At 42.3% G+C, this 25,263-nt stretch overlaps 1 protein-coding gene across 7 annotated transcripts in view; it reads right to left on the bottom strand.

Annotated features, from left to right (window-relative positions):
• Positions 1 to 25,263, bottom strand: part of LRRFIP2 (LRR binding FLII interacting protein 2) — a 207,489-nt gene that overhangs the window by 134,105 nt on the left and 48,121 nt on the right. The window lies entirely within an intron of this gene.

Below are 25,263 nucleotides of genomic sequence, written 5' to 3'. Positions count from 1 at the left end.
GTTCATCTTTTTTTAAATATTCAAAAAAATTCCTGTGACGCACCTAAAGGGTTAATAAACTTCTTGAATGTGGTTTTGAGCACCTTAAGGGGTGCAGTTTTTAGAATGGTGTCACTTTTGGGTATTTTCTATCATATAGACCCCTCAAAGTGGCTTCAAATGTGATGTGGTCCTAAAAATAAAATGGTGTTGTAAAAATGAGAAATCGCTGGTCAACTTTTAACCCTTATAACTTCCTAACAAAAAAAAATTTTGGTTCCAAAATTGTGCTGATGTAAAGTAAACATGTGGGAAATGTTAGTTATCAAGTTTTTTGTGTGCCGTATCTCTGTGATTTAAGGGCATAAAAATTCAAAGTTGGAAAATTGCAAAATTTTCTAAATTTTTGCCAAATTTCCGTTTTTTTCACAAATAAACGCAAGTTATTTGAATGAAATTTTACCACTAACATGAAGTACAATATGTCACGAGAAAACAATGACAGAATCACCGGGATCCATAGAAGCGTTCTAGAGTTATGACCTCATAAAGGTACAGTGGTCAGAATTGTAAAAATTGGCCCGGTCATGAACGTGCAAACCACCCTTGGGGGTGAAGGGGTTAATATATATCCATTACTAGAAATGGTTAAAGTCAAATTTGCGATCTGGAGCAAACTCCCACTGTCTGTAGCAGGACGCATTAATTTGATTAAAATGATACTACTCCCTAAGATCAGCTATTTTCTCCAGCACAGTGCTGTTGTGGTGCCTAAGTCTTTCTCCACCAATTTGAATTCCCAGATTACGTCTTTTATATGGGAAGGCCAGGCCCAAGCTTAGGCTATCCACCCTACAAAGGCCAAAAAGGGGGGGGGCGGCGCTGCCAGATTTTTTTCTGTATTATCTGGCGGGACAGGCCAGAGCTATAAATAAGTGGATGCCCGGTAATCATCTTCCTAACTCTGAAAGCCATCTGCTTCATGCCGCACATGTTGATTGCCCGCTGGGGTTTTTGGAATTGGAGAAAGTAAGTGTTCCACGTCTGCTACCCATGCTTTGTCTGGCAAGATTAATATGGAGACAGATTAAGAGGGTGGTTGGATTTAGTGAAATCATAGCTGAAATGCCCTTATGGAGTAATAGTTATTTTCCGACACTGCTTGCCCACCCGTCTGCCGAGTTCTGGTCTCAGTACAATGTTTCTACGATAGGGGATTTATGGGACTGCGGTACACTATTATCTTTTGAACAATTACAAGCTAAGTGTAATGCCCTGAGGTCGCAATTCTTCCGATATTTGCAATTAAGATCAGCCTTTCAATCGCACATGAGATATGTCGGTATGAGTAATGCTATTTCGTCTCTACCCTTGATAGGCATTCTTAAATCACAAGGTCCCCAGGGTCTCGTCTCCTCTCTGTATACATACATGCTATCGGTGGGGACGGAATCTGCCATATGCTTAATTAGGGGGAAATTGGAAAGGCTCAACCCTGATGCGCAGGGAGAGGAGTGGGAGGAAATCCTGGAGTCACCAACTAAGGTGTCTCCGTCAATCAACAACAGAATGATACAACTTTATATTATAAACCAATCATATTTGACTCCGACTCGACTCTTTAAGATGGGTCGTTTCCAATCTTCGGAGTATCCGAGATGTCATATATCAGATGCAGATTTTATTCACATGATTTGGCAATGTCCAATTATAGCACACTATTGGAAAGAGGTGACATCATTATTGACCTCCCTGGCACAAATTCCTGTTCCCCTTGAGCCACTGATTTGTCTGTTTGGGGTGTGGGATGACGAGACATGGGAACATTATACAGGGATTTTCTTATGGGAGACATTGTTTATGGCGCGGAAGGTGCTAGCACTGCGGTGGATGGGGGGTTCAGACCCCTCCCTTAGGGCATGGATTGAATTGGTGAACTCGATCATACCATACGAGCGTACACTGTACCAAAACAGAGGGTGCCCGGGTAAATTTGAGAAGATATGGGAGGGGTGGAATTCCTCTCATCTCACATTGTAGGACAGAGATATCGCACGATAAGAGTTAACTACATGGACATAGGCTGCAAATAGTTGTTGTTTTGTAGTAGTAGTAATGGTTTAGAGGTTGGCAGGCTTTATTATTTGAATAATAACACACAGACTAATGTGAGGCAATTGACAGTATGTTTAATTCTATACACAACTGGTATACGTACACTGTTTGACATTAGTGCTCTGTGGAATGTATATGTATATGTGTTATATGGTATTTTTATCATTGTCAGTTTGCATATTGTATACCCTGGCTTTGGTTCAATAAAAGAATTAAAAAAAAAAATAGAATGAAATATAGCTCAATAATTGTAGCCACTTGTATGGTCGATGAGCGCTGCACTTACTGTATATTAAGTTGTATTATGCAGGGTTACTGCTGGTAGGTCCAAAGTGCAGATGGCATAAGTAAACAATACTGCATGATAGAGGTGTGTAAGTGATAACACTTGCCCACTGTTTGAACGCGGTGCTAGGTTAGGTGCACTTACTTGTGACAACCCTGGACCCCAAAATTTATTGTGCAATTTGTCCTGAGTACGCTGATACCCCATATGTGGGGGTAAACCACTATTTGGGAGCATGGCAGAGCTCGGAAGGGAAGCAGCGCCATTTGACTTTTTTGGCTGGAATTGGGATTGGACGCCATGCCGCGTTTGGAAAGCCCCTGATGTACCAAAACAGTGGAAACCCCCCACAAATGACACCATTTTGGAAACTAGATCCCCTAAGGAACTTATCTAGATGTGTGGTGAGCACTTTGAACTCCCCAGTGCTTCATAGAAGCTTATAACGCCCGGGTGTGAAAATAAAAAAATCATATTTTTTCCACAAACATGATCTTTTAGTCCCCAATTTTTTTATTTTCCCAAGGGTAACAGGAGAAATTGGACCCCAACAGTTGTTGCCCAATTTGTCCTGAGTCCGCTGATACCCCATATGTGGGAGAAAACTACTGTATGGGCACACGTCGGGGCTCGGAAGGGAAGTAGTGACGTTTTGGAATGCAGACTTTGATGGAATGGTTTGCGGGTGTCGTGTCGCGTTTGGAGAGCCTCTGATGTGCCTAAACCAGGGCTGTGGAGTCGGAGTCGTGGAGTCGGTGCTCATTTTGGTGGAGACGGAGTCGGTATAAAATGGCCGACTCCGACTCCTAAAATATATAATAAATTGGGTACAGTAGTTCAATGCAGAATATGCTGAATATTTTTTCATAAGAATTTGGGAAAGTTATGAAATGTCCTATAAATGGCTGTTCTATTCCTGATCTAAGGCTACATTCACACAGCGTTTTTCCTGCGTTTTTCAGTTGCAAAAGCAGATCTGCTTTTTTAAAAAACCGCATCACCTGAAAGGTTTTTGAGCTCATAATGTTTTCAATAGCAAAAGCAGATTAGAAATCTGCTCTATCTATATATCCATTTATCCATATCTGTCTATCTATATCATATCTGTACCAAAAAGAATGAAAGCCGGATAGCACACAGACTAACACTCCTTTTTTAGCACCAGTCAGGTACACCTCATAGCTGCCCAAAAGGACGCCCAGGACAGGCATTGCTCGTCTTCAGTAACATCAACATCAACTGATAGTTGGAATAAATAGACTGCATTCATCACCACATCTTCTTAAGGTGCAGGCTTTATTTTCAAGTGTAGGGGTGTGAAGTATGAGGTTCTGCAGCAGCTGAGGTGAGCAGTATGAAATTCTGCGGAACAGTATGAGATTCTTCCCCCCCCCCCCCCCTAGGTTTGATCCTGGCTACCCCCATAGTGTGAATGTAGCCTGAGGATCTAGGCTTTATCTTAGCCGAGATAAGTCATAGTGTGTATGTGTGTGTGTGTGTATATATATATATATATATATATATATATATATATATATATACACACACACACAAAGTACAGATCAAAAGTTTGGACACACCCTCTCAATCAAAGCGTTTTCTTTATTGTCATGACTGTGAAAATTGTAGATTCACTCTGAAGGCATCAAAACTATGAATTAACACATGTGGAATTATATAATTAACAAAAAAGTGTGAAACAACTGAAAATACTGTATGTCTTATATTCTAGGTTCTTCAAAGTAGCCACCTTTTGCTTTGATTTCTGCTTTGCACACTCTTCGCATTCTCTTGATGAGCTTCAAGAGGTAGTCACCGGAAATGGTTTTCACTTCACAGGCATGCCCTGTCAGGTTTAATAAGTGGGATTTCTTGCCTTATAAATGAGGCTGGGACCGTCAGTTGTGTTGTGCAGAAGTCTGGTGGATACACAGGTGATAGTCCTACTGAATAGACTGTTAGAATTTGTATTATGGCAAGAAAAAAGCAGCTGAGAAAAGAAAAACGAGTGGCCATCATTACTTTAAGAAATGAAGGTTAGTCAGTCCGAAAAATTGGGAAAACTTTGAAAGGGTCCCCAAGTGCATTGGCAAAAACCATCAAGCGCTACAAAGAAACTGGCTCACATGAGGACCGCCCCAGGAAAGGAAGACCAAGAGTCACCTCTGCTGCAGAGGATAAGCTCATGCTAGTCACCAGCCTCAGAAATCGCAGGTTAACAGCAGCTCAGAATAGAGACCAGGTCAATGCCACACAGAGTTCTATCAGCAGACACATCTCTACAACAACTGTTAAGAGGAGACTTTGTGCAGCAGGCCTTCATGGTAAAATAGCTGCTAGGAAACCACTGCTAAGGACAGGCCACAAGCAGAAGAGACTTGTTTGGGCTAGAGAACACAAGGAATGGACATTAGACCAGTGGAAATCTGTGCTTTGGTCTGATGAGTCCAAATTTGAGATCTTTGGTTCCAACCACCATGTCTTTGTGCGACGCAGAAAAGGTGAACGGATGGACTCTACATGCCTGGTTCCCAACGTGAAGCATGGAGGAGGAGGTGTGATGGTGTGGGGGTGCTTTGCTGGTGACACTGTTGGGGATTTATTCAAAATTGAAGGCATAATGAACCAGCATGGCTACCACAGCATCTTGCAGCGGCATGCTATTCCATCCGGTTTGTGTTTAGTTGGACCATCATTTATTTTTCAACAGGACAATGGCCTCAAACACACCTCCAGGCTGTGTAAGGGCTATTTGACCAAGAAGGAGAGAGATGGGGTGCTACGCCAGATGACCTGGCCTCCACAGTCACCAGACCTGAACCCAATCGAGATGGTTTGGGTTGAGCTGGACCGCAGAGTGAAGGCAAAAGGGCCAACAAGTGCTAAGCATCTCTGGGAACTCTTTCAAGACTGTTGGAAGACCATTTCTGGTGACTACCACTTGAAGCTCATCAAGAGAATGCCAAGAGTGTGCAAAGCAGTAATCAAGGCAAAAGGTGGCTACTTTGAAGAATCTAGAATATAAGACATATTTTCAGTTTGTTTCACACTTTAATTATATAACTCCATATGTGTTAATTCATTGTTTTGATGCCTTCAGAATGAATCTACAATTTTCATAGTCATGAAAATAAAGAAAACTCTTTGAATGAGAAGGTGTGTCCAAACTTTGGTCTGTACCGTATACATGTACATGTATACAGTGTATTACATATTTACAATTTATTACAGTTTTTTGTGTTCTAAAGTTGTATTCCAATAAATAGATATTATGTTCTATCTAAATATCTTGATTATTGGATCATAGAAATGATTAAATGTCTGATGTTCACACTGTACTACAATAAATTTTTCACTTAAATATAAGCAATATATGTGGGAGTCGGAGTCGTGGAGTCGGAGTCGGTGTAAGGGAAATTGAGGAGTCGGAGTCACAGGTTTGGCTTACCGACTCCACAGCCCTGGCCTAAACTGTTGAAACTCCCCACAAGTGACCCCATTTTGGAAACTAGACCCCCCCCATGGAACTTATCTAGATGTGTGTTGAGCACTTTGAACCCCCCAGTGCGTCACAGAAGTTTATAACGCCCGGGCGTGAAAATAAAAAAATCATTTTTTCCACAAACATGATCTTTTAGTCCTCAATTTTTTTATTTTCCCAAGGGTAACAGGAGAAATTGGACCCCAACAGTTGTTGTCCAATTTGTCCCGAGTACGTTGATACCCCATATGTGAGAGAAAACAACTGTATGGGCACACGTCAGGGCTCCGAAGGGAAGTAGTGACGTTTTGGAATGCAGACTTTGATGGAATGGTTTGCGGGTGTCATGTCGCGTTTGGAGAGCCCCTGATGTACCTAAACTGTTGAAACTCCCCACAAGTGACCCCATTTTGGAAACTAGACGCCCCCCACGGAACTTATTTAGAGGTGTGGTGAGCACTTTGAACCCCCAAGTGCTTCACAGAAGTTTATAATATCCGGGCGAGAAAATAAAAAAATCATTTTTTTCCATAAAAATGATATTTTTGCCCCCAATTTTTTATTTTCCTAAGGGTAACAGGAGAAATTGGACCCCAAAAGTTGTTCTACAATTTCTCCTGAGTAGGCTGATACCCCATATGTGGGGGTAAACCACTGTTTGGGCACATGGCAGAGGTTGGAAGGGAAGGAGCACCATTTGACTTTTTCAACGCAGAATTGGCTGGAATTGAGATCAGACGCCATGTTGCGTTTGGAAACCCCCCAATTCTAACGCCAACTCTAACCCCAACACACCCCTAACCCTAATCTCAGCCCTAACCCTAGCCATAATGGGAAAATGGAAATAAATTAAAAAAAATTTAATTTTATTATTTTTCCCTAACTAAGGGGGTGATAACGGGGGGGGTTTGATTTACTATTTATGGCAGGTTTTTAATTTTGGCAGCTGTCGCATGCTAAAAGACGCTTTTTATTGTAAAAATAGTTTTCGCATCACCACATTTTGAGACCTATAATTTTTGCGTATTTTGACCCACAGAGTCATGTCAGGTCTTATTTTTTGCAGGACGAGTTGACGTTTTTATTGGTACCATTTTCGGGTGCATGAAATTTTTTGATCACTTTTTATTCCGATTTTTGGGACGCAGAATGAACAAAAATCAGCATTTCAAGAATTTCTTTTGGGGGGTGCGTTTACACCGTTCCGCGTGCAGTAAAATTGATAAGGCGGTTTTATTCTTCGGGTCAGTACAATTACAGCGATACCTCATTTATGTCATTTTTTGGCGGTTTTATGCAATGAAAACAATTTTATATAAAAAATAATTATTTTTGCATCGTTTTATTCTGCGAGCTATAATTTTTTTATTTTTTCGCTGATGACGCTGTGTGGCGGCTCGTTTTTTATGGGACAAGATGACGTTTTTAGCGGTACCATGGATATTTATATGCGTCCTTTTGATCGCGCGTTATTGCACTTTTTGTTTCGGCGGTATGATAATTATTTTTTGCTTCGTTTTTTACTTTTATTTTTTAAGGGGTTAGCTAAAGGGGTTAACTAATGGACAGTTTTATAGGGCGGGTCGTTACGGACGCGGCGATACTAAACATGTGTACTTTTATTGTTTTTTATTATTATTTTTACACTTTTTTTTTTTTTTTTTTTAACTTTATTAGGTTTTCCCAGGGGGGACATCACTGTCCTGTGACAGATCGCTGATCTGTCACATCACAGATCACTGTGATAGATCAGCGATCTGCCACAGGCATAGAATCAGACTTCCTCATGCCTGCGCTTTGCAGGCACTGAGGAAGCCAGCTCCCTGCAGGCCCCCGTCGCCATCTTGGATCCGGGGACCTGCAGGGAAGGAGCCCCCCGCAGCAGCGCTGCACATTGCGCTGCTGTGGGGGGCTCAGGGAAACACGTAGGGAGCCCCCTCCCTGCCGATCTTCCCTTTAACCCCCGGTACACCGCAATCGTGTTTGATCGCGGTGTGCAAGGGGTTAACGTGTCGGGGGCGGTCTGTGACCGCCCCTGACACATAGTGCCGGGTGTCAGCTGTGATAATCAGCTGACACCCGGCCGCGATCAGCTGCGCTCCCCCCCGTAAGCGCAGCTGATCGTGCTAGACGTACTATCCCGTCCATGGGCATAGGGGCCCGGGTCCCATGGACGGGATTGTACGTCTGATGTCAAAAAGGGATCAACAGGCATCGGCACAGAGCCTGCTTATCACCAGCTGCATCTGGGATCTTTTGACCTCTCCCTTTAAGTGGACTCGCGCCAGTGTGTTAAATCATCAGTGTTATCATTCATATTTTCTGAAAAAAAGCCAAGAAAGCAAAAATTCTGCTGGGGTATGTAAACTTTTGAGCACAACTGTACATGCCTATTTAATACCAGATAATATGAGACACCTGTTTCAAATAGCTGTGAGCATATAAATCTATAGAGGGACCCCTTTACAGTTTTCTCTTTGGCTGCATGATGTACATAACCATTTCTTATTCTGCAGAAGATCCTGACATCAGTGAGATAACAATCATAAGATAGGTCTACAACTCATATATGATCAATAAAAAAAGCATATACAACCCAACACATCCACATGTGCAAGTTGCAAGTAGTACCACCTACAAAAGATGCCTATCCAAACAGCATACAAGTAAAAAAGGATGTCCTGCAGTATCCTCATAAAACTACAACCACACGGGGACATGATGCCTTTGTTAGGAGGCACAATGACACAAAATTTAGGTACAGGAAAGATATATATCTTTGTACCGTGTTAGCCAGTAGATAGAAAAATATTCAGAATTGAGAGTCCTCAGTGGTTGATACCTTTTAATGGCTAACTGAAAAGATGGTAACACATTGCAAGCTTTCGAGACTACGCAGGTCTCTTCATCAGGCTAGACTAATACAAAATCTGAAGAATAACTTATGTATCTTGTGTATAAATAAGTTATTCTTCAGATTTTGTATTAGTCTAGCCTGATGAAGAGACCTGCGTAATCTTGAAAGCTTGCAATTTGTTACCATCTTTTCAGTTAGCCATTAAAAGGTATCAACCACTGAGGACTCTCAATTCTAAATATTTTTTTACAAAATTTAAGAACACTCTCTAAAATGTATACTCTCGCCACATGTGAAGACCACACCTGTTACCTCACGTGGACAGTGGGGTCTCCATAAAGAGCACAACAGCTGATCACTTAATACTATATATAGGACAACAACTTCCAAGTCTCAATGTTTAGCAAAGAAGCAGGCTCAACAATCTACTGATAGCAAGGCCATCTGTTAATCCACACTGGCTTTGAGTGCAAATTTACTGAGACACATCCCACCCATAGATGAGAAAATGGAGAACTGCCACTGGCCTGCTCATATGGGTTACTGCACACACCAGGGCTGTAGTCAGTAAGCCAAACCTCCTATTCGGACGCCTCAATTTCCATGACACCGACTCCACAGCCCTGCTGCACGCTACAAGTCTGGACCCATGTAAAGCTCACAAATAATGTAACAAAGTATTTAAAAACCTGCAAAAGCAGAAAAAAAGTATAATGTCTGAAGAGGCTCTTCATTTTTATTGCACCAATTCAGTGAGTCTGAATAAGCAGCCTTATGATAAAACCACCAGGACTGACCAACTTGCAGTGTAGAAAAGATGCAGCGTGCCAAAACGGCCAAAGGGTCTCTCAGTGGGTATATAACTGAGCTAACAGGTGATTTTATATATTATTTTTCTCCCAGTCCTATTCATACATTAAAGTATTGATGCCAAGTGAATTAAAAAAGTACAAAATCTTTATTAAACACTAAAATTACATACAATTTTGAAATTCAAAGGGTAAACACCAAATGGGTCTGCAAACACAGGAGTATTTGTACCAGAATTTCTGAGTAAACAATAGGTTTCCCATTAGGTTAGTTGGTCTCTTATTTCTAAGATCAGAAGAAGGAAAAGTCCACAATCATTTGGTCCCATTTAGAAAGATGAACGTTCATACATTATGCAATAGAACTTAATTTAGGTCATAATTTGTGCTCATAAAAAGCAAAGAACCAAAGAAGTACTACTCACAAAAACCAGTGTTAGTGATCACTGAACCCCTAAAGATAGAAGCTAACGCGCGTCGGGGGGCCATCTGCAACCAGGTCATGTATACTGCTTTACTTAGAGAACTTTATCTCTCCTCCTCATTACTTATTTATCATTCAGTGGTTTAATGGCACTATGCACTTTAGCCATATGCATTGTGTTGATAATGTGGGATCCATCCCAGGTACTATTTGTTGCCAGTAACTTAATTTACAATTAATGAGCACTGAAAATTGTACCTTTACTATTTTTTTTATATATGAGTGGTGTACACTGTTTTTTGTGAGGAGTACTTCTTTGGTTCTTTGTTTTTTTATGAACAGAAATTATGACATAAAGTAAGTTCTATTGAACAGCTATTTAATTATTTTCACTTGGCATCTGCTTCCGTATATTTATAGGTATAGATTTAACTTGGAAGTCCCTTTAATAGCTAGGCCAATTTTTGTGTTTTTGCTTTTTTTTTGTAAAGTATTGATGGCAGGCAAATTGACAGCCTGCCAAACAGGATGTGTACAGCCCAGACTCATCACAAATTCATTGAACAGATTTTGCCAGGATCAAAATTGTTTAAGATGTCACAAAATTGAGACTTTTGTCATTTTTACTTAGTGTGGAGGGGGCATGGTTGAGTACAGTCGACAAATTCATCATAAATTACAACATTAAAGTCATGTGAAGTACTAGTGTCCCTGACTGGGACATATTTCTTCAGCAGGAGCACAGCAGCTGAAAGAAGTGCTCATGCCTCTTAAAGGGAATCTGTCACCCCATTTTTCGAGTATCAGCTGCCGGCACCGCCATCAGGGGCTTATCTGCAGCATTCCTCTTCATTGCTTCCCGTCGTGGCTTCCGCGCAGGCGCACTGCTCTGCCCTGTTGAACAGGAGCCACGACAGGCATCAAAGCAGAGGACGTCACTGTTAGAAGATGGGAGGCGCCAGACTGCAACACACATCGGACCAAGACCGGAAACACCCCCCCCCCCCCCCCCCCGGTGAGTATAATATCTCATTTTTCTTATCTTTCAGGTTACATCGGGGGCTTATCTACATCATTACAGAATGCTGTAGATAAGCCCCTGATGTCGGTCCCGGCAGCTGATTCTCGAAAAATAGGTTGACAGGTTCCCTTTAATGAGTTTGGAACAACTTACTCAAGTGCTCCGTTCATGAAGACTTGTGTGAAAAAGCCAATCTAGTTATTTGAGGGCCACATCTGCGTCATAAAAAACTAATGGGGTACAGTGGGGGAAAAAATTATTTAATCCCTTGCTGATTTTGTAAGTTTGCCCACTGACAAAGACATTAACAGTGTATAATTTTAAGGGTAGGTTAATTTCAACATTGAGAGATAGAATATCAAAAATAAAATCCAGAAAATCACATTGTATAAATTATATAAATTTATTTCCATTTTGCAGTGAGAAATAAGTATTTGATCCCTCTGGCAAACAAGACTTAAAACGTGGTGGCAAAACCCTTGTTGGCAAGCACAGCAGTCAGACTTTTTTTTGTAGTTGATGAGGTTTGTGCACATGTCAGGAGGAATTTTGGTCCACTCCTCTTTGCAGATTATCTTTAAATCACTAAGATTTTGAGACTGTCGCTTGGCAACTCGGAGCTTCAACTCCCTACATAAGTTTTCCATGGGATTAAGGTCTGGAGACTGACTAGGCCACTCCATGACCTTAATGTGCTTCTTTTTGAGCCATTCCTTTGTTGCCTGTATGTTTTGAGTCATTGTCTTGTTGGAGGACCGAGTCACGACCCATTTTTAATGTCCCGGAGGATGGAAGGAGGTGGTCACTCAGGATTTTACGGTACATGGCTCCATCCATTCACCCATTGATGCGGTGAAGTAGTCCTGTGCCCTTAGAAGAGGAACACCCACAAAACAATGTTTCCACCTCCATGCTTGACAGTGGGATGGTGTTCTTTGGGTCATAGGCAGCATTTCTCTTCCTCCAAACACGGCAAGTTTAGTTAATGCCAAAGACCTCAATTTTTGCCTCATCTGACCACAGCACCTTCTCCCAATCACTCACAGAATCATCCAGGTGTTCATTTGAAAACTTCAGTCTGCACATGTGCCTTATTGAGCCTTAGAACCTTACGGGCACAGCAGGATTTTAAACTTTTATGGCGTAACGTGTTGGTTTTCTTGGTGACTGTGGTCCCAGCTGCCTTGAGATGACTAACAAGTCCCCCCCCATGTAGTTTTAGGCTGATCTCTCACCTTCCTGATGATAAAGTACAGCCCACGAGGTGAGATTGCACCAACAGCTGTCTCCTTCTCACCTAGCGTCTTACGTAAGGTTTTGTAGCCAATTCCAGCTTTGTGCAGGTCAATGACCTTGTCCCTGAGATCCTTAGAAAGCTCTTTGGTCTTGCCTATGTTGTAGAGGTCAGAGTCTGACTGATTAATCGAGTCTGTGGACAGGAGTCTTTTATAAAGGTGACTATGTAAGACAGCTGTCTTTAATGCAGGTAACAAGTTTATTAGTAGCGTCTAACTGGTCTGTAGGAGTCAGAACTCTTAATGGTTGGTAGGGGATTACTTATTTCTCACTGCAAAATGCAAATAAATGTATCTAATTTATACAATGTGTGCATTTTATTTTTGATTCTGTCTCTCAATGTTAAAATTAACCTACCCTTAAAATTATAGACTGTTCACATCTTTGTCAGTGGGCAAACTTACAAAATCGGCAAGGGATCAAATACTTATTTCCCCCACTGTATGTTCACAGTTCTATGATGTGGATTTTAGAGTGAATTCAGTTCCAAAGTCAAATACTTTAACCCCTTAATGACCGCCAATATGCATTAAAACAGCAGTCATAAAGGGGATCGAGAATAAAAGAATAGTGCTCTCCGATGCGGAAATTCCCTCGGATGACAGCTGACTCCCTGCAACATCGGCCATGATCGGTTTTGCAACTGATCAAGGCCGATTAACTCCTTAAATACCGCTGTCAAGTGAGGGGGTTAAAAGGCCCACTTTGACAGGACCAGCAACCCCCCCCCCCCCCCCCCGTGATTGTAATCGCGGGTGTTGATGGTTGCCATGGTACTCTGAGAGGTCATCTAATGACCCCAGGGTATGGTGGTATGTTACATCCCTCTAGAAGCAGCATTTAACAGGCTGTGTAAGCGAGTCACTGACAGGTCTCAGGCGGTTCAGGACACCAGTACTACAATGAATGAGACTAGAGATCAAAGTAAAAAATATTCATGTCCCATGGAGAGACTACATGGGAAAAAAAGTAAAATGTGTAAAGAAGTAAAAAAAAAACAAAAACAAAAAAAACACTAAAACAAAACCCATTTTGCCACTAAAAACTCAGCCTTTGGGTTGAAACAAAAAGAAACAAAAGTAGACATAATTGGAAGACACGCCTGGGACGACCCGATCTATAAAACTGTCACATTACTTATTTTGTAACGTGAACACTGTAATTAAAAAAAATGCCAAAAATTACACTTTTTCATCATACTGACAAAAAAAAAAAAAACTAATTAAAAGTGATCAAAAAGTCCTATGTAAAAAAAAAAAATTGAATAAATAAACCCCTTTACCACCTTGGGTTTTCCCATTTTCATTTTTTTGCTCCCTTTCTCAGTGCCATAACTTTATTTTTCCCTCAATATGGCCATGTGAGGGCTTGTTTTTTGTGAGATGGGTTGTAATTTTGAACATCACCATTGGTTTTACCATATGGTCCACTGGAAAATGAAAAAAATTTCAAAGTGGAGTGAAATTGCAAAAAAGTGCAATTTCACATTTTTTTTTACCATGTTCACTAAATGCTAAAACGGACATGCCATTATGATTCTACAGGTCATTACGAGTTCACAGATACCAAACATCTAAAGAAAAAATCTGTTATATTGGGCTGGGTGAGGGCTTATATTTTGCGCAACGTTTTTTTGATACCATTTTGGTGCAGATATTATCTATTGATCGCCCATTATTGCATTTTAATGCAATGTTGCACCGACCAAAAAAATGTAATTCTGGCGGTTTGATTATTTTTTCTCCCTATGCCATTTACTAATTGGGCTCTTATTTTTATATATTGATAGATCGGGAGATTTTGAAAGTGGTGATACAAAATATGTGGGGTTTTTTTTTTTAATTGTTTTATTTTGAATGGGCCAATTTAAACTTGTATATTTTTTTAAAAATTTTTAAAAGATCTTTTTTTTTTTTTTTTTTTTTTAAACTTTTTACTGGCTTCAATAGTCTCCATGGGAGATTAGAAGCTGCGATCTTCTGATCGCTTGTGCTACACATAGCAGGGCTTCAGCTAAAATGCTCATTGCTGGAGCTCTCAACTTTTCCAGCACATATCAGCTGATTTCAGTGGATTATTGAGAAAGATTGATAAGTGACTGGGATTGGCTGATGGTCTCCAGAAGCAACCTCAGGTCTGACCTTCTGGATGGAGCCATATATATGCCCTGGCTTGTGGGTCATCCATGATATTACTTCTTCCGTCAGTCATTTATCTTACCTCAGGAGAAAATTCAATGGGCACGGATGGAGTTTAGAGTTGTCTCTCCTGTATGTTTTTTACTTTAATCAGTGTTATGTTTGTTTTTAAATGATCAAAGAAAAGTTATGTTTTATTAGGCCTGTTTCACACTTACGTTTTTCCTGTGTGTCGGCAGCCGCTAAAATGGCGGATAACGGATCCGTGGGCGATGAAACACCAACGGGAGCCACCGAACCGTTCGTGCGCCAGGATCCGCCGATCTCGGAATATTAAAGGAACCGCGGCTGAAAAGAAAAAATGACTACCAGCGATGTAGCGGTAGCGGGCAGAGGAGGCGAGATCTCGGGCGATGTCGCGGTGAGTGGAGGCGAGATCACGGGCGATGAGGCGAGATCACGGGCGATGTCGCGGTGAGTGGAGGCGATATCACGGGCGATGAGGCGAGATCACGGGCGATGTCGCGGTGAGTGGAGGCGAGATCATGGGCGATGAGGCGAGATCACTGGCGATGTCGCGGTGAGTGGAGGCGAGATCACGGGCGATGTCGCGGTGAGTGGAGGCGAGATCACGGGCGATGTCGCGGTGAGTGGAGGCGAGATCACGGGCGATGTCGCGGTGAGTGGAGGCGAGATCACGGGCGATGTCGCGGTGAGTGGAGGCAAGATCACGGGCGATGTCGTGGTGAGTGGAGGCAAGATCACGGGCGATGAGGCGAGATCACAGGCGATGTCGCGGTGAGTGGAGGCGAGATCACAGTCGATGTCGTGGTGAGTGGAGGCGAGATCATGGGCGATGAGGCGAGATCACGGGCGATGTCGCGGTGAGTGGAGGCGAGATCACGGGCGATGAGGCGAGATCACGGGCGATGTCGCGGTGAGTGGAGGCGAGATCACGGGCGATGTCGCGGTGAGATCACGGGCGATGAGGCGAGATCTCGGGCGATGTCGTGGTGAGTGGAGGAGAGTGAGAGAGAGAGAGAGGATTTAGGGTTAAACATGTTGGAAAAGAGGAAAATACGGATCCGGACAACAAAAAACCTTGCATTGTCCGTTCGGTGATCTCAGCGGACGCCAACATTTTGGCGGATCCACAGAAATACGGATACAATGGCCGATCCTCAGTCAAAATCCGCCGATAATGAAAGTCAATAGGGAAAAAAACGGATCTGCCAAGATAAATGGCGGGTCCGTTTTTTTGCAAATCGGCGGATTTTGACTGATGGTGACAAACGGATGTGTGAAACAGGCCTTACCAGTTATCTGCTGATTTCACTATTTTTTGTGGGTGCCTAATATTCCCACTACTTGCTGTGCAATGCACAATGTATGGGCACAAAACTGGTATATATGCAATTCTTTGGAAAAGAAACATGGCATGAATGTTACAAAATAGCCACCGCAGCCTTAGATGAATTTATTGAGAGGGATAATGTCTACAATGGGATAATTTTTAGGGTTTTTCTCCTGTCCCGACACCATAGGGGCTCTGCAAATGTCGCCCGCAAACTATTCTGCGGCTTCAAAAAAGCCAGATAGCGCTCCTTCCTTCTCAGCACTGATGTGTGCCTAACAGTAGTATCTGATAATATACAGTTGTGGCCAAAAGTATTGACACCCCTTCAATTCTGTCAGATAATACTCAGTTTCTTCCTGAAAATGATTGCAAACACAAATTGTTTGGTACTATCTTCATTTAATTTGTCTTTAATGAAAAAACACAAAAGAGAATGAAGCAAAAAGTAAAACATTGATCATTTCACACGAAACTCCAAAAATAGGCCAGACAAAAGTATTGGCACCCTCAGCCTAATACTTGGTTGCACAACCTTTAGCCAAAACAACTGCGACCAACCGCTTCCGGTAACCATCAATGAGTTTCTTACAATGCTCTGCTGGAATTTTAGACCATTCTTCTTTGGCAAATTGCTCCAGGTCCCTGATATTTGAAGGGTGCCTTCTCCAAACTGCCATTTTTAGATCTCTCCACAGGTATTCCATGGGATTCAGGTCTGGACTCAATGCTGGCCACCTTAGAAGTCTCCAGTGCTTTCTCTCAAACCATTTTCTAGTGCTTTTTGAAGTGTTTTGGGTCATTGTCCTGCTGGAAGACCCATGACCTCTGAGGGAGACCCAGCTTTCTCACACTGGGCCCTACATTATGCTGCAAAATTTGTTGGTAGTCTTCTGACTTCATAATGCCATGCACACGGTCAAGCAGTCCAGTGCCAGAGGCAGCAAAGCAACCCCAAAACATCAGGGAACCTCCGCCATGTTTGACTGTAGGGACCATGTTCTTTTCTTTGAATGCTTTTTTTTTCTCCTGTAAACTCTATGTTGATGCCTTTGCCCAAAAAGCTCTACTTTTGTCTTATCTGACCAGAGAACATTCTTCCAAAACGTTTTAGGCTTTTTCAGGTAAGTTTTGGCAAACTCCAGCCTGGCTTTTTTTATGTCTCGGGGTAAGAAGTGGGATCTTCCTGGGTCTCCTACCATACAGTCCCTTTTCATTCAGACGCCGACGGATAGTACGGGTTGACACTGTTGTACCCTCGGACTGCAGGGCAGCTTGAACTTGTTTGGATGTTAGTCGAGGTTTTTTATCCAACATCCGCACAATCTTGCGTTGAAATCTCTTGTCAATTTTTCTTTTCCGTCCACATCTAGGGAGGTTAGCCACAGTGCCATGGGCTTTAAACTTCTTGATGACACTGCGCACGGTAGACACAGGAACATTCAGGTCTTTGGAGATGGACTTGTAGCCTTGAGATTGCTCATGCTTCCTCACAATTTGGTTTCTCAAGTCCTCAGACAGTTCTTTGGTCTTCTTTCCTTTCTCCATGCTCAATGTGGTACACACAAGGACACAGGACAGAGGTTGAGTCAACTTTAATCCATGTCAACTGGCTGCAAGTGTGATTTAGTTATTGCCAACACCTGTTAGGTGCCACAGGTAAGTTACAGGTGCTGTTAATTACACAAATTAGAGAAGCATCACATGATTTTTGTCCACCCTCTTTTTTATGTTTGGTGTGGAATTATATCCAATTTGGCTTTAGGACAATTCTTTTTGTGTTTTTTCATTTAAGACAAATTAAATGAAGATAATATTATCAAACAATTTGTGTTTGCAATCATTTTCAGGAAGAAACTGAGTATTATCTGACAAAATTGCAAGGGTGTCAATACTTTTGGCCACAACTGTATAGGAAATCAATGTGTTCGGGAGAAAGTGAACAATGAATTGGGGGGTCCAGTTTTTCCTATTAGGCCGGTGTCACATTAGCATCGGATGTGATATGCAAAGGACCCTCGGCTCCTGTTCTGCTGCGAGAGTGAGCCAAGTGTCAGTGCTCCGATCCTCTCGCATGACCGGATCGGAGCACAGCTGCGGAGGAAGTAATTTGTCCATCTCCTCTGCTGCCGGCGGGAATCGCACTGCACTTGGGTGATATCCGAGTGCAGTCCGTTGTTTCATTCATACCCATAGACTTGTATGGGTGTGAGTGAGCCAAGTCTCACTGCCATTCTAAGTATGCTGTGATTGTTCTCGCATGCTGAATCGGCATGAAAAAATAATCGCAGATCTGAGCTGCCCCATAGAGTAACACTGGGCCCACTGCTATGTAATGTTTTATCGCATAGCACTCAGCCGTGTTATACGGTAAGGTGACTCCGGCTTTAACCTTTGCATAACTGACAAATTTGCAGCTAAAAAGAAAAACAAATTGTTTCCACTAAAATGTTATATTTCCACACCCCAATGTCACATTCGGTGAGGCACCCGTGGGTTCAAAATACTTAATACAACCCTAGGTGAATTCCTTAAAGGGATTCTGCCAGCAGGTTTTTGCTATGTAATCCAAAGACAGCATGCTGTAGGGGTTAAACACAGGTTTCAGGGCTGTCTCTCTTATAAGCTCAGTGGTGGTGTTTATTTGTAATGATTGTTTTAGCATCAGAAGGTTATCATTGCTGGGACACAGTAGTGAATGCCTCCTGGACCAAAAGCCCCCTTCTGTTATAAGCAGCACAGGGTCTATAACCATTGTATATACAGTGTCTGGTGGGGGCAGGATTAGCTTTCTCAGCTCTGCTACATTGCTAAATCTAAAAACGGTGTCAGAACGTCTGCACCCAGTAAACAGTGATAAATCGTTGGATTCAAGATCTCTTTGCCTACATCATGCTGCTCTAAGATAAGGTAGCAAAAACCTGCAGACAGATTCCCTTTAAAGGTATGTTTCCACAGTCAGTATTGGCAGCGCTTTGGACGCAGCACATGTCAACTCCATCCAAAGAGCTGCTGGCTTTTGTACGCATAGTGATTCCGCATGTATTTGTAAGGGGAGGCCAGGACTGTAGTCATGGCCAGAGACACTGAAGCATCTGTGTCCCAATCTTCCCTCACAAAAAACTGTAATCCACTGCTCAGGGTACCTGCGTCTCTAGATTCAGGTCCCCCTGGGCACTTCCCAGGCGGCGACGGCCCTTCTTTCAAGCGACCCCCAGTAATGGAGACATTATTCAGAATAACTTGAACATTTTCTTTATTTAGGATTTCACACATCATAACCACAGTTGGCACATCATGGAAGTCATATTCAACTTTACTTATTTCCTTAGCTTTCCCTACTTTGCTGACGCTTCTGTACGGCACACGACTGGACCGTCTTAGACTGCTTCACAGCTTCTTCCTGGCCTAACCTCGCCATGATGACAATTCCTTCTGCCTGTTTTGCCCCAGACTTGAAATCATCCGACATCTGGTTTAGTTGCCTCTAGATAAGCATCCAGCCCGTCTGTACCGTTTCCTGTGAATCTCCAACTTCCTTCTGTTCCTCACTCCAAACAACTCCCGCCGTAAAGGCGTCCGCCCAGGCTATGAGCCACCACACCTTCCTACTGTACTGGCCCTCTGTAATGATACCCAGTGGCCGTGGATAATGTGGGTTGTAGCTTCTAAACGTTGCGTGGCTGCCGAGCCGCCCTGGGCCAATAGCCCATGTGGACACTTCGGGCACCCTGGCCCCATCTGAACTAACTTCCCTTCTACTCTAACCTTAACTCCCGGCAGCCCCTCCTATGTGCATAATCATTTACTTACTTTCTACACTATACTGGGAACAGTGTGTACTTAAATGCCCCCATCTTGTGGCCAAATGAAGGTACTACACTCTCCCTATAAACCACAGTGCACAACCTATGTACATAGCAGCAACAAGATATAAGACAGCATACATAAAGACATAGCAGAACATATATACACAATATAGATTTGACTTCTAAGTAATACACCAGTAGGTGTAGCAATACCCTTCCATATGAGTGCTAATACATTATAAGTGTAGCAGTACCATAACAACATTTTTGTCATACGCTTACATATTCAAACACATGCGGAATCACCACATCCTATACATAGGACGGTGATATCTATATTGCCGAGGCTGAGCATCTCCGCAAGATAAATAGACATGATGCGGTCTACACTGTGTTCCAAATTATTATGCAAAAAATATTTCCTCATATTTTCTCTAAATTACCTATATGAATTGCAGTCATTGTTATTTTCCAGTCATCTAATATTCTAGTATAATTGCAATGTTTTTGAACAAACTGCCTATGAAAACAGTATATTTTTTAAAATAATAAACACTCAAAATGCATGTTTCAAATTATTATGCACAGCAGAGTTTTCAACCTTTTTATTTTTATTTTGAACAAAAAAAATGGTCAATTGTGAAATTATAAGCAATATCGGCTTATTACAAAATGAAATCAAACAGTTTTCAAGTCAAAACTTTATTCTAGATGATGTTACATTTGCACATAGGACCCCTTGTTCGAAAGAAGCTTCTGAACTCTCTCGTCCATTGAATTTGTCAGTTTTTGGATGGTTTGTGCTTCAATTGTTTTGCATGTGGATAGAATACCCTCCCAGAGCTGTTGCTTAGATGTGAACTGCCTCCCGCCATCATAGACACTCCTTTTGATGATGCTCCAGAGGTTCTCAATGGGGTTGAGGTCAGGGGAAGATGGTGGCCACACCATAAGTTTGTCCTCTTTTATGCCCATAGCAGCCAGAGATGCAGATGTGTTATTTGCAGCATGAGACGGTGCATTATCATGCATGAAAATGATCTTGCTGTGGAAAGCACGGTTCTTCCTCTTGAACCATGGCAGGAAGTGCTGTTTTAGAAACTCCACATAGATTATGGAGTTCATCTTTACCCCTTCAGGGATCCTAAAGGGGCCGACAATATCTCTCCCCATGATTCCAGCCCAAAACATTACTCCACCTCCTCCTTGTTGGCGCCTTAGCCGTGTTTTCATGGGGTGTCCATCAACCAGCCATCCTCCACTCCATCCATCTGGACCATCAAGCGCTGCACGGCACTCATCGGTGAACAAAACAGTTTGGAAGTCAGTCTTCATGTATCGTTTGGCCCACTGGAGCCGTTTCTGCTTGTGGGCAGTGGATGGAGGTGGTCTACAGGATGGCTTACGCACAGCTGCAAACCTCTGAAGGACCCTGCATCTTGTTGTTTGGGGGATGTTGGAGGCACCAGCAGCTTCAAAAACTTGTCTGCTGCTATGACAAGGCATTTTTGCAGCTGCTCTTTTAACCTGACGCAATTGCCTGTTGGAAAGAGTCCTCAATTTTTCCTTATCAGCACGCACACATGTGTGCTGGGAATCAGCTACATACTTCTTGATTGTGCGATGATCACGATGAAGTGTCTTGGCAATGTTAATTGTAGTCATGCCTTGACCTAAATACTCCACTATTTGTTGCTTCTCAGCAGCCGACACATCCTTTTTCTTTCCCATTTTGGCAAAAAATGTAGGCTGCTTAATAATGTGGAACAGCCTTCTTAAGTAGTCTTGCCTTTATTTGGACACACCAGCCAAACTAATTTGCACAGGTATCTGCAATTGCTTTCAGTGATATAAAGAGCCCTGACACACATCACCATCAATGAGTTTAAATGACAATCAAAAAAAATTCTAACCTTATCACTCCTAAACTCTTTTTGCATAATAATTTGGAACACAGTTTATAAAGAGGCGCCGCATGTCCGGTTACACAGGGATGCCGGAGGCGTCCCTGCACGTATAGCAGAGACGGGATTTTATAAAATCCCCTCCACTATGCTGTAACATCTGGACACTGCGGATTGGTCGCTGCGGCTGTATGTAGCGTCCAATCCGCAACGTTTACTGACCGTGGAAACATACCCTAAGCAGTGAAGTTTCCAGTATGGGGTCACATTGGGTTTTTTCTGCTGCTTTGCAACTCAGGGACTCGGCTAACGGAGCCCACAGTGTGTTCAAACGGAATCTGTGTTCTAAAAGCCAAGTAACGCTACTTCCCAACCAATCCCTGCCATGTGCTCAAAGAGTAGTGTTCAACCCCATATTACTGCCACGTTCAGGAAAAATTGCCTAACAAATTATGGGGTACATTTTCTCCTACTGCCCCTTGTAGAAATTATAAATTTGATGCTAAAACAATATTTTAGTGGAAAAAATGTAATTATTTGTTTGCGCAGCTAAATATTATACATTCTTGCGAATCACCTGTAGGTTAAAAATGCTCAGGACACCCACAGAAGAATTCCTTGAGGTGTCTAAGTTTCCAAAATGAGGTCACTTGTGAGGGGGTTTCTGTGCTTTTGGCATGTCAGGGGCTCTGCAAATGCGATATGGCATTCAAAATCTTCGCAGATTTTTGGTCCAAAAATCAAATAGTGATCTTTCATTTCTGAGCCCTGCCATGTACCCAAACAGCAGTTTTCCACCAATATGGGGTTGCATCATGTTTGGGAGAAATTGTGTAACAAATTATGGGGTCCATTTTCTCTATTGTGAAAATTACAAATTTTGGTCTACAACATTATTTTATAAAAAAAAAAAATGTAATTTTCATCTTCACATTTTAAAACGTTCTGTGAAGCACCTATCGGTTCAAAATGCACTCTAATGCAGCTAAATTTACTCTCCAAATACCCAAAATTGCTTCTTCCCTTCGGAGCCCTGCCATATGTAGAAACAAAACTTTTTGACAACATGCGGGGTATCACCATGCTCAGAGAAAGTGGATAATAAACTGTGAGGTACACTTTTTCATGTTACATTTTGCAAAAGTGAAAAATGTGGGGATACAGCAACATTTTTGTGAAAAAAAATGAAAAGTTTCAATATTCTAACCTAATGTTATCAAACTCTGTGCAGTACTGTGCTCACTATAAGGCCAGGATCACACTTGCGAGTGTGATGCGAGAAACTTGCATCAATACCAGGCACCGACGCCGGCACTCGGGATAGGAGTGTGCGGCTGCATGTATTTCTATGCAGCCACACACTCTGGTCCCGAGAGTTGGCGGCAGTGCCGGGTATTGATGCGAGTGTGATGCGAGAAACTCGCAAGTGTGACCCCCCCCGGCCTAAAACTGGATAAAATCCGTGAGGGATGTGGTTTCCAAAATGGGGTCAGTTGTGGAGGGTTTCTGCTGTTTAGGCAATTTTAGGGGCACTGCAAATGTGACATGGTGCCCGCAATCTATCTCAGCCAAATTTGTATTCCAAAATTCAAATGGTGCTCCTTACTTTTTGAGCCCTGACGCTCATCCAAACTGAGGTCTCTTACTACATGTGGGACATCAGCGCGCTCAGAAGAAACTGGGTAACAAATTATGGGGTCAATTTTCTTGTGCTATTCCTTGGGACAGTATGTTTCCACGTAGCGTATTGCCGGCGCTTTGGACGCTGCGGAAACCCAGCTCCCCCCCTTTCTACGCGCATCGTATCCATAGACTGTGTAATTTATCTTGCGTAGACGGATCGTCTATGCAAGATAGACATGCTGCGGTCTAAAAAGACGCGCCGCATGTCTGTAATTTCGGGTGTGTCACCCGCGTTCTTGCACACATAGTGGAGATGGGATTTCATGCTGTAACATCTGGACGCTGCGGATTAAACGCTGCGGCTGTACGCAGCGTTCAATCTGCAGCAAATCCTGATGCAATCCTGAACGTGGAAACATACCCTAAGTGAAAATATTGAGGCAAAAACGACATTTTAGAGGAAAAATTATATATATTTTTTTCACTCCACTTTGCATTAATTCTTGTGTAGCACCTGAAGGGTTAAAAAATTCCCTGACAGGAGTTGTGAAGTATTTAAGGGATTCGGTGTTAATATTTGGCCCTTCAAAGTCCATTTAAATCTTAATAGGTCTCTAAAGAAACAGGTTTTCTACATTTTTTGAAAAAAATAGAAATTGTTGCTAAACTTTTAACTCTTCTAACATCCTAACAAAATAAAATGAAAAATTATGTAGATGTAAAGTAGATATACAGGAAATGTTATTTATTGATTATTTTGTACAGCATGACTAACTTGGTTTAAGGATATAAAATTAAAAGTTTGAAAATTGCCAATTTTTCTCAAGTTTTGCCAAAATTATGACATTTTCACAAATAAACTCAAAACATATTGACCTAAATGTACCACTATGGTAAAGTATAAATGTGTCACGAAAGAAATCTCAGAATCACTAACATATGTTGCAGCGTTCCAGTATTGTCATCACATAAAATTACACTGGTCAGAATTTAAAAAAAAATTGTCTTAGTCATTTAGGTCAAAATTGGCACCATTACTAAGGTGTTAAATAAGCTTCCTATTAATTCCAATAGGAAAGCATGCTTTCAGTGCACACAATGACTTTCCATGTTGTCTTTACAGAGTGGTTAAATAAAAACTTCATGTCAATTCTGCTTGAAAAAAAAAAAACAAAACTCCAAATTTGACCATTGAATCAACAGAAGCAGAAACAAAACAACCCATGCTAAAAAAAAACACACGTGTCAAATAACATTCCAAGACTGTTTTTTTAATGTGGTTTTGGACATGGATTTTTCAGCTAGAAAAAAACACCCTTAGGCTGTGTGCCCACGTAGCGATTTTTAAGCGTTTTTGCCACGATTTTCGGAGCGAAAACGTTTAAAAATCGTGTACAGAACACCCCCCATGCATTCCTATGGCATTCCGCACATGCTGTGCTAATGCTGCGCTTTTTTCCGCGGCGGAATCGCATCGCGGAAAAAAATCGCAGCATGCTCATTCTTTTGTGCGGAATCGCAAAGAATTGCCGCGATTCCGCACCCATAGGAATGCATGAGAATCGCTGACTTCCCGCATGTGGCTATGCCCACCATGCGGGAAGTTAAGGGTCTCATGTGCGGTTGGTACCCACGGTGTGGAGGAGAGGAGACTGTCCTCCAGGCCCTGGGTACCATACCCCTGTAAAAAAAAAAGAATAAAAAATCGGGGTATATTTACCTTCCGGTGTCCCGCGCTGCATTCCCGGGCCACAGCGTTCCCAGTAATGCCTTGCGGCAAGGCCCTGTAATGACGTGGTCTCGCGAGATCGCTATAGCAACGCGAGACTACGTCATCACAGGTCTCGCAAGGCATTACTGGGAACGCTGTGGCCCGGGAATGCAGCGCGGGACACCGGAAGGTAAATATACCCCGATTTTTTTATTTTTTTTAGCATTTTAACATCCTATCTTATACTATTGAGGCCGCATAGGCGGCCTCAATAGTAAAAACCTGGTCACACTTGTCAAACACTATGTTTGACGAGCGTGACCAACCTGTCAATCACTTTCCAAGCGATGCTTCAAATCGCTTGGAAAGTGCTTGAAAATCGCACGCGAAAATCGCAGCAAAATCGCGATCATAATCGCGGTAAAATCGCAGTGAAATCGCGCGGAAAAAAACGCG

Source organism: Dendrobates tinctorius, unplaced genomic scaffold (assembly GCF_039654945.1).
Source record: "Dendrobates tinctorius isolate UK_male_01 unplaced genomic scaffold, ASM3965494v1 ptg000162l, whole genome shotgun sequence".
In the NCBI taxonomy this organism is placed as follows: domain Eukaryota; kingdom Metazoa; phylum Chordata; class Amphibia; order Anura; family Dendrobatidae; genus Dendrobates; species Dendrobates tinctorius.
Note: the sequence above shows the minus strand (reverse complement) of the source record. Positions and strands in the feature narration are given on the sequence as shown.